Source organism: Lotus japonicus, chromosome 6 (assembly GCF_012489685.1).
Source record: "Lotus japonicus ecotype B-129 chromosome 6, LjGifu_v1.2".
In the NCBI taxonomy this organism is placed as follows: Eukaryota; Viridiplantae; Streptophyta; class Magnoliopsida; order Fabales; family Fabaceae; genus Lotus; species Lotus japonicus.
Genome location: NC_080046.1, coordinates 55017089 through 55029691, shown reverse-complemented (window position 1 = coordinate 55029691; position 12603 = coordinate 55017089).

Here is a 12603-nt window from a genome sequence, read left to right as displayed (position 1 = left end):
AGGCCCACAGCCCAGGGCCTCCAAAAAAGAAGGGCCTTAAAAAAAAAATTCGAAGAGTTTTTACTTAAAAAAGCGCTGTAAATAATAAATCTTTTACAACGCTTCGTACCGCTGTATACTATTTAACAGCGGTGAGAGGTCCAAAGCGGCTTTTTTTTGGCTTAGTGTTCATATTAAACTTTCTCTAAAAAAAAATTTAGGGATCCATTTTTATTATTAACCCAGGACCTCCAAAATGTCGGGACTGGCCCTGGTAAGCATTACTCATTTTTGTATTCGAATATTTTTCTATTAGACCTTGAGATTTCTCTCTTAGATCAAGAAGCTAGTTCGAGCGTTGTAGTGCATTTTGTAAGTACATCCCACTGTTTCCGTCAATCACCTCCATGAATATAGCTATAGCCACCACACCATTCAGCCTACTTTTGCCTCCCCTCGTCTCATTTTACACTAATATTTCGTATACAAGCCAATACTAGCATTTGTGATGGTTTATACCGCTATAATATATTTTTTTTACTTTTCACTTTATATGAAGATTTAAAACGGTCATAAAAGTGTGTGTGAAAGTGTCAACGCTGATTATTCTATTCCCACAGTACAGTTGATAATCAATCAAGAAACAGTTCTGAAAAAAAAAATGTGCCGTGTCAACTACTTTTGCTTGTTCCTATCCAATCCTTAAAGCTCCAAGAGTATAGCAGTACGAAAATTGACTCCAGAGAATCAGAACGGTTTGGTTAAGTTCTCGGCCTTTGACTTTCTCTACTTATAAATTCACGTACCTGGCAACATGGATATTGCACACAAGCTTGCATATATAGGCGATGAAATGTGATGATGGGTTTCATTAATTAATTAGAAGGGTGTGAGCTCAAATGTCTCGCATGAAGAGGTAGAGAGAGTACGGTTTGAGCCAAGGATGACTTGTCGGCCGACATCTTATCATATAGAATTAGAGGGTGCTCTTGGCCGGCGAGGAATTCCGGCTCACTTTTGCTCTCTTTCTTCTCATATGAGATTCACAAAAGAGCTAGCTTCAAAATAACCTTTCAATCTCCATTGTTTCATGTTTGAAATATTAGTCGTACATACGGGTTTGGGCGGCATCTAATCAACACACGGTTTAACGGCAGTAAAACTGCTATACAGAAGTTAAGACCGTCGCTAAATCATCAATGTCCGCTCAAAAGTGTAGGTACACATATAATCACTCTTTCACATTAGTTTGGTATACCAATGTAGCATGTATGGACGACATAGTTTATATATCTCATTAGACATCAAACTAAATTGCTTAATGTGCTGACCATGAGACGAGAAATTTGTCTCACGACTATCAGATATGAAATATAGGTTAAGACCAATAATAATTTTTGTATCTGACCAAACTGTTGGCGTAATCAATAAAACAAATTGAGTATGTTACAAATTTTCAAATTCAAATTTATTCCCTTATCTTTTGTATTACGTATTTATATTGTACTCTATTTACACTCATGTAATAAGCACATATTTTAATAAGATAAAATTTATATCTTCAATCCTTTTTATATGGTATCAGAGTCTATTTTAAATTTGTTCAGTGGAAACCAGTCATATATGAGTCACTAGTAGATGTTTATTCCTCATATTAATTATCTTCAGATGTCTAGCCATGGGCTGATCCTGCAAGAAGCAGTCCACAATCACCAAATATTCGATATATAGGGGCCGAATACAGGACAATTTCATACAGCACCATGGAAATATTGTGGTTGCAGAAACTATTAAAGGAGCTTCATTGTCCTTTCAATTAGAAACCTTGCATTCATTCAGATAATCTTGGTGCAACTTATTGCTGTCCTAATCCAATTTTCCATACTTGGTTGAAGCATATTCCAATTCACTACCACTTTGTTTCTGATCTAGTCACCAATAAAGAACTGGAAGTTTTGCATGTTCCATCCTCTGATCAGTTGGCTAATCTCCTCACAAAACCACTAGTTTCACCATGTCATCGATCACCTTTTCAAATCCAAGATTGGTGTAATTGACTATTCCATCATCCTATGGGCTTGTGGGCTAATTTTCAAATTCATATTTACTACCTTAGCTATGTAATAAGATATTTTCTGTTTTGTATTTGTATTTGTATTTGTATTTCATTGTATTCTCTGCACATATTTTAATAATATAAAATTTATATGCTTTTGGGATAATTGGACATGTATGACATGAAATCAAAACCTTTATGACTATATGGTCTAGAGTTTGATCATTACCGCATGCAATTCTTATAGTAAAAGGTTAAAATATTAGCACATGGTAGATTATGTACATTGTCCACACTTTAAGCCTAAAAGGGAAAGTTTAAAGAGACTCTTGCAGGAGGGGTCTATTAAAAATAATAGTTAAAATCATTCATGGGACCCTTACCCAACAATTTAACCTTTTAGATAATTAGTTATTTTACAACTTTGATGTTCGACGCTTGAACCATTATTACATTTTATTGGGACTAATATTAAAATTTTGTCCGAGCGCATGTTTTGAATAGAGTATACTATTGAAAATTTTTTATATCATAAAAATGGTACCTCCAAGCTATGAAAAGGTGTCAGTGGCAGGTTGAGGAGACCAGCAGTGCTCCCCTCCTAGATTGGAGTACTAGAGAATCTCTCTGGTGAAGATTGCCCATCAACATGAATTTTATTGGATGTAGAGGGATTTAAACCTCGACCTATGGGAGGTGAGAGTTAAACCCAAGTCTTGTGGTCAGTTATGCCAACTCAAGTTAGAACTTTTTATTAAATATAATAGTTATTAGTGTATTAGTAATAGTATGGAGTTTAAAAACTAATGAGATAGTTGGTTAGGGTAGCTGTATGGTTTTCTCCTTCAGTAAGGTTTGCATGAAACAAACATATGATGTTGGGACACTACCAGAAAAAGCTCATTATTGTCAACTTTTAACCAACAATAACAAGACAAAGTCGACGCTATAACTGTTTTAGCGTCGACGTCTTTATGGAAATTAAAAGGCTCGAACCTATCATATATTGTCAGCTAAAATGGTCAATGTTAGATTTTGAGCCGGCTCAGCCGACACTAAACTGACGCAAACAATTGTTGGCGGATTCTAAAATGAAAATATTAGGGCCGATCATATAGACCGACTCTTATATTTTTCTTGTAGCGTCGGCTTTGCCAACTCTAGTCGGTTACTATTTGAAACTAGTAGCATCGACTCATAGGCGACGATACTGTGGACCAAAAGCTTGGTTTTCAAGGAGTCGGTCATAGACTGACGCTAACAACAAAACTATTTCAGGTTTTGTTTCTATTTTTTCCAAATTTTTTTGCAAACATGTATGATTAACATTTGTATAGCCATAGTTGACCTTCTACATAGATCATCATTACATACTTTAGAAAATAACTCAACATTAAAGAAAGGATAATACAAATTAATTAGGTGCTTGTTGTGGTACATTAAGTCAGATTAAGGTGTGGTACCTGAAATGAGTTGGCTCGATAATAAAGACTCATGTACCGGTTAAAATTTTAATTTTGTTCTATCATAGTAATGTAGCGTTCCATTATTGGGGACGTGAGATTTGCGAGTTGTGCGTGTTTTATGAGCTTTATTCATCTGTCAACATTATTGTCATTTTACGCGCATCTCTATCATCATCATTCGTTTCCACAACTCGCTCATTTTTCATTAAAAATGAATTTCATGAGATGAAGTTAATTGATAAGTAAAGTAAAATCTAAATATATAGTATTTACCTTGAATAACAAGATAATAATCTATTAAATTACCTAATACGGGTATCACACCAAAAAAAAATTCAAGGTACCACATAATTTACCGATTAATGTATATCAAGGGCCAAATGCAAAACAATCCTTTTAATAAAAGTCACAAATCACAATTAGCAAGAACAATATCCAAAATGAGTACCAAAAATCCTACATATATACACCCTCCGGTCATATATATAAGCAAAAATAACTTTTTAGGTTCATTCACTTAATGAATGTATCTAGTCATTATTGATGAGTAGGGGCTAATTATCCACTACTTGCTCGTCCTGCTCCACAATGTAGATTGTAGTCCTTATGAACCCGTTGTCGATCCTTACTAGCGTATTTGAATGTTATACATGCATAACCTCCCATTGAGAGGAACATATCAAACCTTGGAAAGAGCATATGCGACCAAGCGTCTAGCCTTGGAAGTTGCAACCTTTTGGTCAGCTGCAATAGTCCTTTGGTTGGCTACAGTAGTTGTTTGCTGAGACAACACCAATTCCTTGCTTAGACGTGCATATTCATCTTCATAACCTTGCCACCTCGCTAAGGTTTTCTCATCCACTGCACCAGCAGCCGCATTGTGGGAAGCTTGAGACTCGCCTAGATACCTGACATAACGTTGGTGGACAAATCTCATGTGTCGTATAAACATGCACGAGTCTTCAAATAAACATAGATAACAGAAAAAGGGGTTGAATTTTGTTTATAAAATTATTTTCAAAATCTTAAGAACTTATTTTCTGTTGCATATTAATTTTAGCAGATGCTGAAAGTTAGAAGATGGCGAAAGCATATTCTAAAGATTAGCACTTGCTGAGAATTGGCACAGAAGTGTAAACTTAGAAGTTATGCATTAGATATAACTTATTTTTTCTACATCGGAAAAATAAATTGTACCCCGCCAGAGAATGATCCCTGGATGTCCCTTACCTAACTCATATGCTATCTAACTCTTACCACTTCAGCTATCGTTCGAATATAGATATAACTTTAATTCAATTTGGTATGTTGTAACTTAGCCCTGGATCCGGTAAGAATTTGTATAATATGGTTACTGAAACAATCAAACAATATTAAGAGAAAAACAATGATGCACGTACTGACGGTGTAAAGTTCTTTTACACAGTCAATCAATCAGATTTTAAGGATGTGTCACGTCAATTAATGAAATAAATAAAAAGAGTGATTTTCTCACATCCTTGAAATCTGATTGGTTGATGGTGTAAACAAACTTTACATCGTCGGTGCATAGAAATTAAACTCCAATATTAATACAATCAAACAATAATTGACAAAACAAAAACAATCAAACAATATGTCATTTTTAAAATTTTAATATTAATATATTAACCCGAAAAAATATTAATACATTATTATTCTATATGTTACAAATTTATGTGTTACAAGCTGATGTTTCTAACCACTGCAAATTTTAACATCAGCTAAAAACATCCGCTAAATGATTTGAATGTGTAAAGGGAAAAGAATGAGGAAAAGTAGATTCTTAGAAATCCTAAAGATAAGAAGAATAGGGACTAATCGGAAATCTGCATGATAACTCTAAACTCATACCGACGTACAGAATTACCGACCGACACAAGGATCTCTTGAGGAAGCTAAGTAATGAAATTTAGCAGCTTCTCTGCCCATATATTGGAACCCAATTAATTAAGTCAAATCTCTGATACGATCTTGAGAACAAATTCATATTGACAATGCCATAGCAGAAACACATGGGTAGCCACTACTAGTATATATCTGGTTGGTTGCCTTCACTTCTTATATTCTATTCCCACAACATTTAATCAATCAGCAAACAACTTTAGGAAGAAAATGAGCCAAGTCAACTCTTGTTAAAATGAAAATACTATAACATGATCGATTTCGGATAAGGAGCACCACGGAAAGGTACCTTAATTGGTAAAAGAGGGGTCACGATGTCGAACCAAAAGAATTCCTTTATATTGAATTGAATTAATACCCCTTTTCTGTGTGCTTATAAATACATGGCTTACCAAAGGGTATGAAGTGTGAGCTTAGAAGAGTGTAGTTGAAGTTGAATGTTGTTTGCTCAAATGTCTTGCATGAAGAGGAAGAGAGAGTACATTTGAGCCAAGGATGACTTGCCGGCATGCATCTATATACTAGTTGCAAAAGCATGATCCCCTTAAGGGTGTTGTTGGCTCGTTGTCCTGGCTCATATTTGCTCTCTTTTCTCTCATGTGAGACTTAAAAAAGAGTTTAAAAGCATGTTTAGATCTCTTTCATCAAAATCAATTCTAAAATTTGGAAACTACTTACAGAAGAGAGAAAGTACTGTGGTTAAAATTCAATGTTGTTGTTTGCTCAAATGTCTTGCATGAAGAGGAAGAGAGAGTACATTTGAGCCAAGGATGACTTGTCGGCATGCATCTATATGCTAGCTAGCTAGTTGCAAAAGCAAGATTCCCTCCAAGGGTACGGTGTTGCTGGCTCGTTGTCCGGGCTCACATTTGCTCTCTTTCCTTTATATGAGACTCATTGAACAACCTAATGGTATGTTTAGATTAATTTGTCTTTCATCAAAATCAACTCTGAAATGCAGAAGCTTCTCTCTGAATGTTTTTTCAGTAAAAGCAGGATATATATCCCTTTTTATTAGAGTTTAAAAGCATGTTTAGATCAATTTCTCTTTCATCAATATCAATTCTAAAATTCGGAAACTATTTACAGAAGAGAGAAAGTACTATGGTTGAAGTTCAATGTTGTTGTTTGCTCAAATATCTTGCATGAAGAGGAAGAGAGAGTACATTTGAGCCAATGATGACTTGTCAGCTTGCATCTATATGCTAGCTGCAAAAGCAAAATTCCCTCAAAGGGTGTTGCTGACTCATTGTTCTAGCTCGCATTTGCTCTCTTTACTCTCATATGAGATTCATCGAAGAACCTAATAGTATGTTTAGATTAATTTCTCTTTTATCAAAATCAACTCTGAAATGCAGAAGCTTCTCTCTAGACATTTTTTTCAGCCAAAGCATGATATATATCCCTTCTTGTTAGGGTGTTAGCTAATTGTCGTGCTCACTTCTGCTGCTCTCTTTTCTCTCGTTTGAAACTTGTTTAAGAGCTTTAAAGTTTCATGTGTCATCTGTTGAAATGTGTAATGTTTGGAGTAATAATGTGGCACTAAATGCATAAGTTTTGATATGCAAATCACGTACGCTGATTAGGGTCACCGCTGATTAGATATTACTTTGAATTATTTCTCAGCTACTCTCCACAGTTTTTCTTTTTGAAGTCACTTCTATTCCTGATGTGGGAACCTACCAAATTTCCAAAAACACACAAATTTGTTTGTTTGTTGGCATTATCTAGTTGAGCAACACTATTTGTTTTTTTTAATAAGCAAAAACATCATTTGGTACGACCTAATTATTAACAAAACTCACGAATGTTAATCTAATGGTTTGAGTTCAATCTAAAATTACAAAGATAAATTTGTAAATATAAGGTAAAGCGATATCGATCGGCATAACTAACTCTTGCGTTTCGTGTTGGCAATCTATCACACTATTTAGGGTTAATTAGCTATTTTTTAAAAGGAAAGAAGGAAAAATTCTGTTTGAATAATATGTTTTTTAACATTAAAAAAATTGTAATTTGAAAATTAAAAGCAGAAATAGAAAGCATCATTAAAATGTTTTAATTTTTTACTTTTAAAAACTGAGAGTAACAACTATTTTTGAAAACAGGATGTGACAATTATATTGATTTTTCCGATGTAAAAAAAATGTGACAAAATACGTTTTTAATTATTTTAGTTTTTAAAAGTAGAAAATAGCTTTTAAAAATTGTAATCAAGCAATTTTTAAAAGACTCATTGTACAAACCACTCACTGGTATAGGAGAATGCAAGTGACGGAAATAACAAGCGTTACCGCTTTACCTAATAAATGACTTATTGGAGATACTTCCTACAAGATTCAAATTTCAAATGAACATTGCCCGACTACAAATTTGACGATTCAAATGGTTTAAGAGCATCTTTATCCATCATATTCACTAGAGTGTATACATTTTATTCTTTATAATTTCTCATAGTGCCACTTCATCTAAACCACTTACTAATTTTTTACTCCAACCCAAAAACTTTTAAAAGTTTCTCTTGCACAATCAACTACATACTTTGGGTGATTAAATGATAAATAAATATAATAATATTTTATATGAACATATTTATGAGAGACACATGAGAGAGAAGTGTCTACACTATCACACCCAAATTAGACAAGGTGGAAGAACAGTTTCTCCAATGGTGTGAGTTACAAATGGGAGAGTCTCTTTAGTGTGAGACACTCTCATTGGAGATGCTCTAACAATTTATTTGTCTTTTCAAATATTATTACAATAAAATTAAATGCATGTACTAGTTTATTTTAGAGGAAGCATTCTCTTTCTCATTTTTAACCATTTTAATCATAATTGGACCGGTCGGTTTAACTAAAAAATGACCAAGTATCGGTTCAAAATATCGATCGATCACGGACCAAGGATTGGTTCACTTTTTAATTTTTGTTGTTCGTCTGAGAGGTTAAATCCAACACCAAAAGGTGGCCGAAAATTTTAAAAACTGAAAAGAGGTTGGCTCTATCAATAATATACCTAAGTAGTAAAATTATGTGTGTTATGTTTCCCCCATAAGATACAAATTGCCCCCACAATCAAATTGTCATCAATATGTAAAGCTAAACCTTCTCACTAGTATGGAAGATGAATATGGTTAATTGATTGTTTGGATACTTATATAAAAAGAAATGTATTTGATAGTGTTGAGAATGAAAAATTGAACAAAAATTTTAAAATATGAAAATTCGAAGAGAACAATTATAATGTGCTTTCAAACTTTTGATAATAATATGTTATGTTTTTCTTGGTACAAATTTGTATGTACATATTGCCCCTACGACATAAAATTCCTGAATCCGTCACTACCTCTAACTATAAAGAATTGATGCAATAATGTCGATTTTGGATGAGTTTGAGATAATAATAATATTGATGGATCATATAGTTAAGACTAGAATGATTTTACCTCATACTTCATTTGTTTCTATTTAACTATCCACTTTGAGTGGAGGCACACATATTAAGGGTATGATTAATTTTGTTGATTTTTAGAAAAAGTGAGGATTATTTTTCTATTTTACCCTTTAAAATATGTGCTATCTCTCCTCATTTATTGTACTGACAAGGGTATTTGTTGTAAAAACATCCCTCTCTTGAAATGCTAAGTGAACAGTTAAATAAAAACAATTTTTTTTTTCAAAGTGAACTCTTAAATAGGAACGAAGGGAGTATAAAGGAAGGTCAACCACATCTCCGATTTTTTTTTCCGCAAAGAGTATATATATATGGTGTTGAATCTCAACATGAATAAAATAACCTGGTCAATCAAAAGCTGAGAAAACCCCAACATGGTTTTTGTTGTTATTAACTTCTAGTGAGTTATAAATTTATTATTGGATGTGCTAATAAAATGATGTGTTGGGTTTGTGGAATGTGGCTATGCATGCAAGAATTGCTCGCCTTTGACGCACCTAAAAAGAGAATTATATTCTTCTTCGGAATCTATTCCCACAAAAAGAGAATTTATCATTGAGGCCAATTGATTGAAATGAAGGTATCTGACCCACCAAATCAGATTGTGCTTATAAGTAGGCTTGGTCTGCTGTGCCATTCTCATAAGGGGTGTCGATTGTCGAAGGAAGATTTCGCAAGAAATTTGAATACCTAAAAAACTGATGCTTTTATCAGACACATAGAATAACTATCATTTTCCTCTAAAGGGTTATCGTGAATAGTTAGTCAACACAAAAAGAATTGGTGATTGATTGCATGAGAGCATCAACTTTTGCCACTAAGCCCTGCCTCTCCAGCCTATAAAATGGCAGCAACCGATTACCTATTATTATAGCAATATAGAGCTTGCAAATATGGGGCATATTACAAGTTTATGGTCTAAGAGTCTTTCATGGAGAAGGTAGAAAGTTGAGTGAAGCCAAGGATGACTTGCCGGCTTTGATTTTGCTACAAAGCTTGCTTCATTTGCTGAGCCTTCCCGGCAAGTTATCTTGTGGCTATATTTGCCTTTCTTCCTCTCATGTGAGACTCTAATGACCTTCTCATATGGTCTCACAAAATACTAATGGAGCATGAAATTCTTGGATAGAAATGGCTCGAATTCCAAGTTGGCAACATGATTAATTAAAATTTGGGGTGTTTGCGTAAATCATTTAATTACTCGCTATACTAGTAAATAATTACTCCATTTATTTGAAATTTTTTGTTGTATGCACATAGTTTAAAAGTTCATAAATTAATATATAGTTTGACTGAAACACTCTAAAGTTGAGTTATATTAGACATAGAACATGGAAGTCAAAAGATCCATCACAAATTGCATAGCAATTTGGTTGCTAAGTCAGTACAATACCCAACAGTTCATAGTCTCTCAATAGCGAGATCATAAAATGATTTATCTCATAATCGAATTTTGATTCTATTCCGGCATCAACGTTGACCGTGGTTGACACTAAGATTATGTAAAAATTTATATTTTATAACTTAGCATTGGCTTAGCCTACGTGAAGGCTCATAAATAACGTTGGTCTGTATGCATATGACGATCAACACAAATTATAAGTGGATAACATCGACCATCTTTTCAAGCATGTAATGTCGGTTTATGCGATACTATGGTATATCTAAATTTTTATTATGTATTATATGACTTGAGTTTTAAGCCAAAAGATGGTATGAATTTATATTGTGACGATAAATCAACTATAGATAGTTCTCATATACTTTATCTCTCTATTGTTTTTCTATCATTTATCATATCCCTCATTCATGCGGGGTTTCTAGTCTTGAGGATTCTTGATTGGGGTTTGTTTGGTTGGGGTTGTGAAGGAGGTTGAAGAAGAGAGGTTTGGGTAGGTTTCCTTGAAACTCTCTGTGTTAGGTCATGTTCGGTTTGAGGTTTTGGGTTTGTGGTGGTTTTCAAATTTTATGCTTTCTGGTGGCTACGATGATAGCGCGACGAGCATGGTTTGGAGAACTGATGGTCGAGATGTTAAGGTGTTTCGGTTCAAGTAGGCCTTGATCTTGGCCAAGGGGTGGAGATGGAATTTGTGTTCTGAGTTTTTAACCAGGAAAGATGTGGCTATGGTGCCTCTTGGAGGAACGAGGTGCAGAGGTGGAGGCTTCGATGAGGATGGTCGTGACTTGGGATTTCTGAGCTTGTGTGTTGGGGTCGTCAGAAATGGGGTTTGGTTGGGGGTTGTGAGGGAGATTGAAGAAGAGAGGTTAATTGGGTGGCCTTGTTTCCCTGAAAATCTCTGTGTTGGGCTATGAGGTTGGGTTGATATTTTGAGTTTGTGGTGTTTTTTAAATTTTAGGCTATGTTTACAACAGGACGAGCATGCCATGGAGGAGTGATGGTCAAGATTCTAAGGTGCTCTGGTACGGTTAAGGAAGACTTGATCTTGGCCAAGGGGTGTGATCAATACATGATTTAAGCACATTATTTGTGATATGCTTATCTTGATTAGATCTCTTTTGTATATTATTTTGATGACTTAGCTGAGTTATGACCTCTTACATTTGTTTGAGCTTTTAGTGGAAAAGTGATTCTTCATTTTTAGCTTTTATGACCCTTTACACTAGAACAAGTTGAATATGGAGCTTCAGTGCTTGAAATGAAACAAACTACATGTCATTGGAAAGCTAGAAGAAATCTCCACAGCTTTCATGTTGAGCTTCCACTAATGAATCAATCTCTAACTTGGTCAAAATCTAGTTGCAAGCTTGCTGTCGCTGGAACCTATGAGTTTGAATAGTCTTGACTAAAATGATAATTTCTTGGGCTAAAAAAGTCAGAATTTGACTTTGTTTGAAGGGATACAACTTTCATGAAGAGCTCAAGTGATGATTTGACCATTAAGTGGGTCCTGCAGGGTTTGAAACTGACTGGAGCTGTTATGTGTTATTGGGTCATCTGAATATTGGGGCGCTTGCTTCTATTGGGCTCAGACCTGTAAAGCGCGAAAGAAGCGTGGAAGAGACACGAATTTGGAGCTGGGTTTTCTTATAAAAACCAGTGTTTTAGTCTAGATTAAGAACTTTTGTTACTTCGCATTTTAATTTTCTACTATCCTTATTTTCTTAGTTTCGATAGCTTTCTTCTCTCTTTTCGAATTTTTGGATTTTCACCCAATTCCATGGGTTGCTAAACTCCTTAGTCAATGTTAGTATTTTTTAATCTTTGATTGTATCCAAACTTGAGGTATTGTTCTTAATGATAAATAATTCATATTTTTATTTAAGTTGATCTACGCTCTTTCACTTTTCACTCTGTGCTTTAAATATTCTTTTGGTTCATGACCGGTTGAATTCAAAATTATATTTTGTTTTAATAGTTTAACTAAGCGAGCTGAAATCAGTAAATGATTCCTTAACTGATTGATTAACGATGAAGCGTTGTGGATTTTGTTAGCTTTGAGGATTTTGAGAAGATGATTGTTCATGTTGTACTCTGAGGGGGTGGTTACTCCTTCTTAACTTGAACAAATCAAATTCTAGACAATTGTTCAATAGAGAATCTAGGTCTTCCAACTTATGACTTACTCACGACTTTAATAGAAAGTGAAATTAATCTTTTGCGACCAGGACGGTTTGCTGCACTTAAATGATTAATACAACAGGATTGACGCTTTCTCATTTGATTAATAAATCTATTTATTATGCTACAAATGAACAATCAAC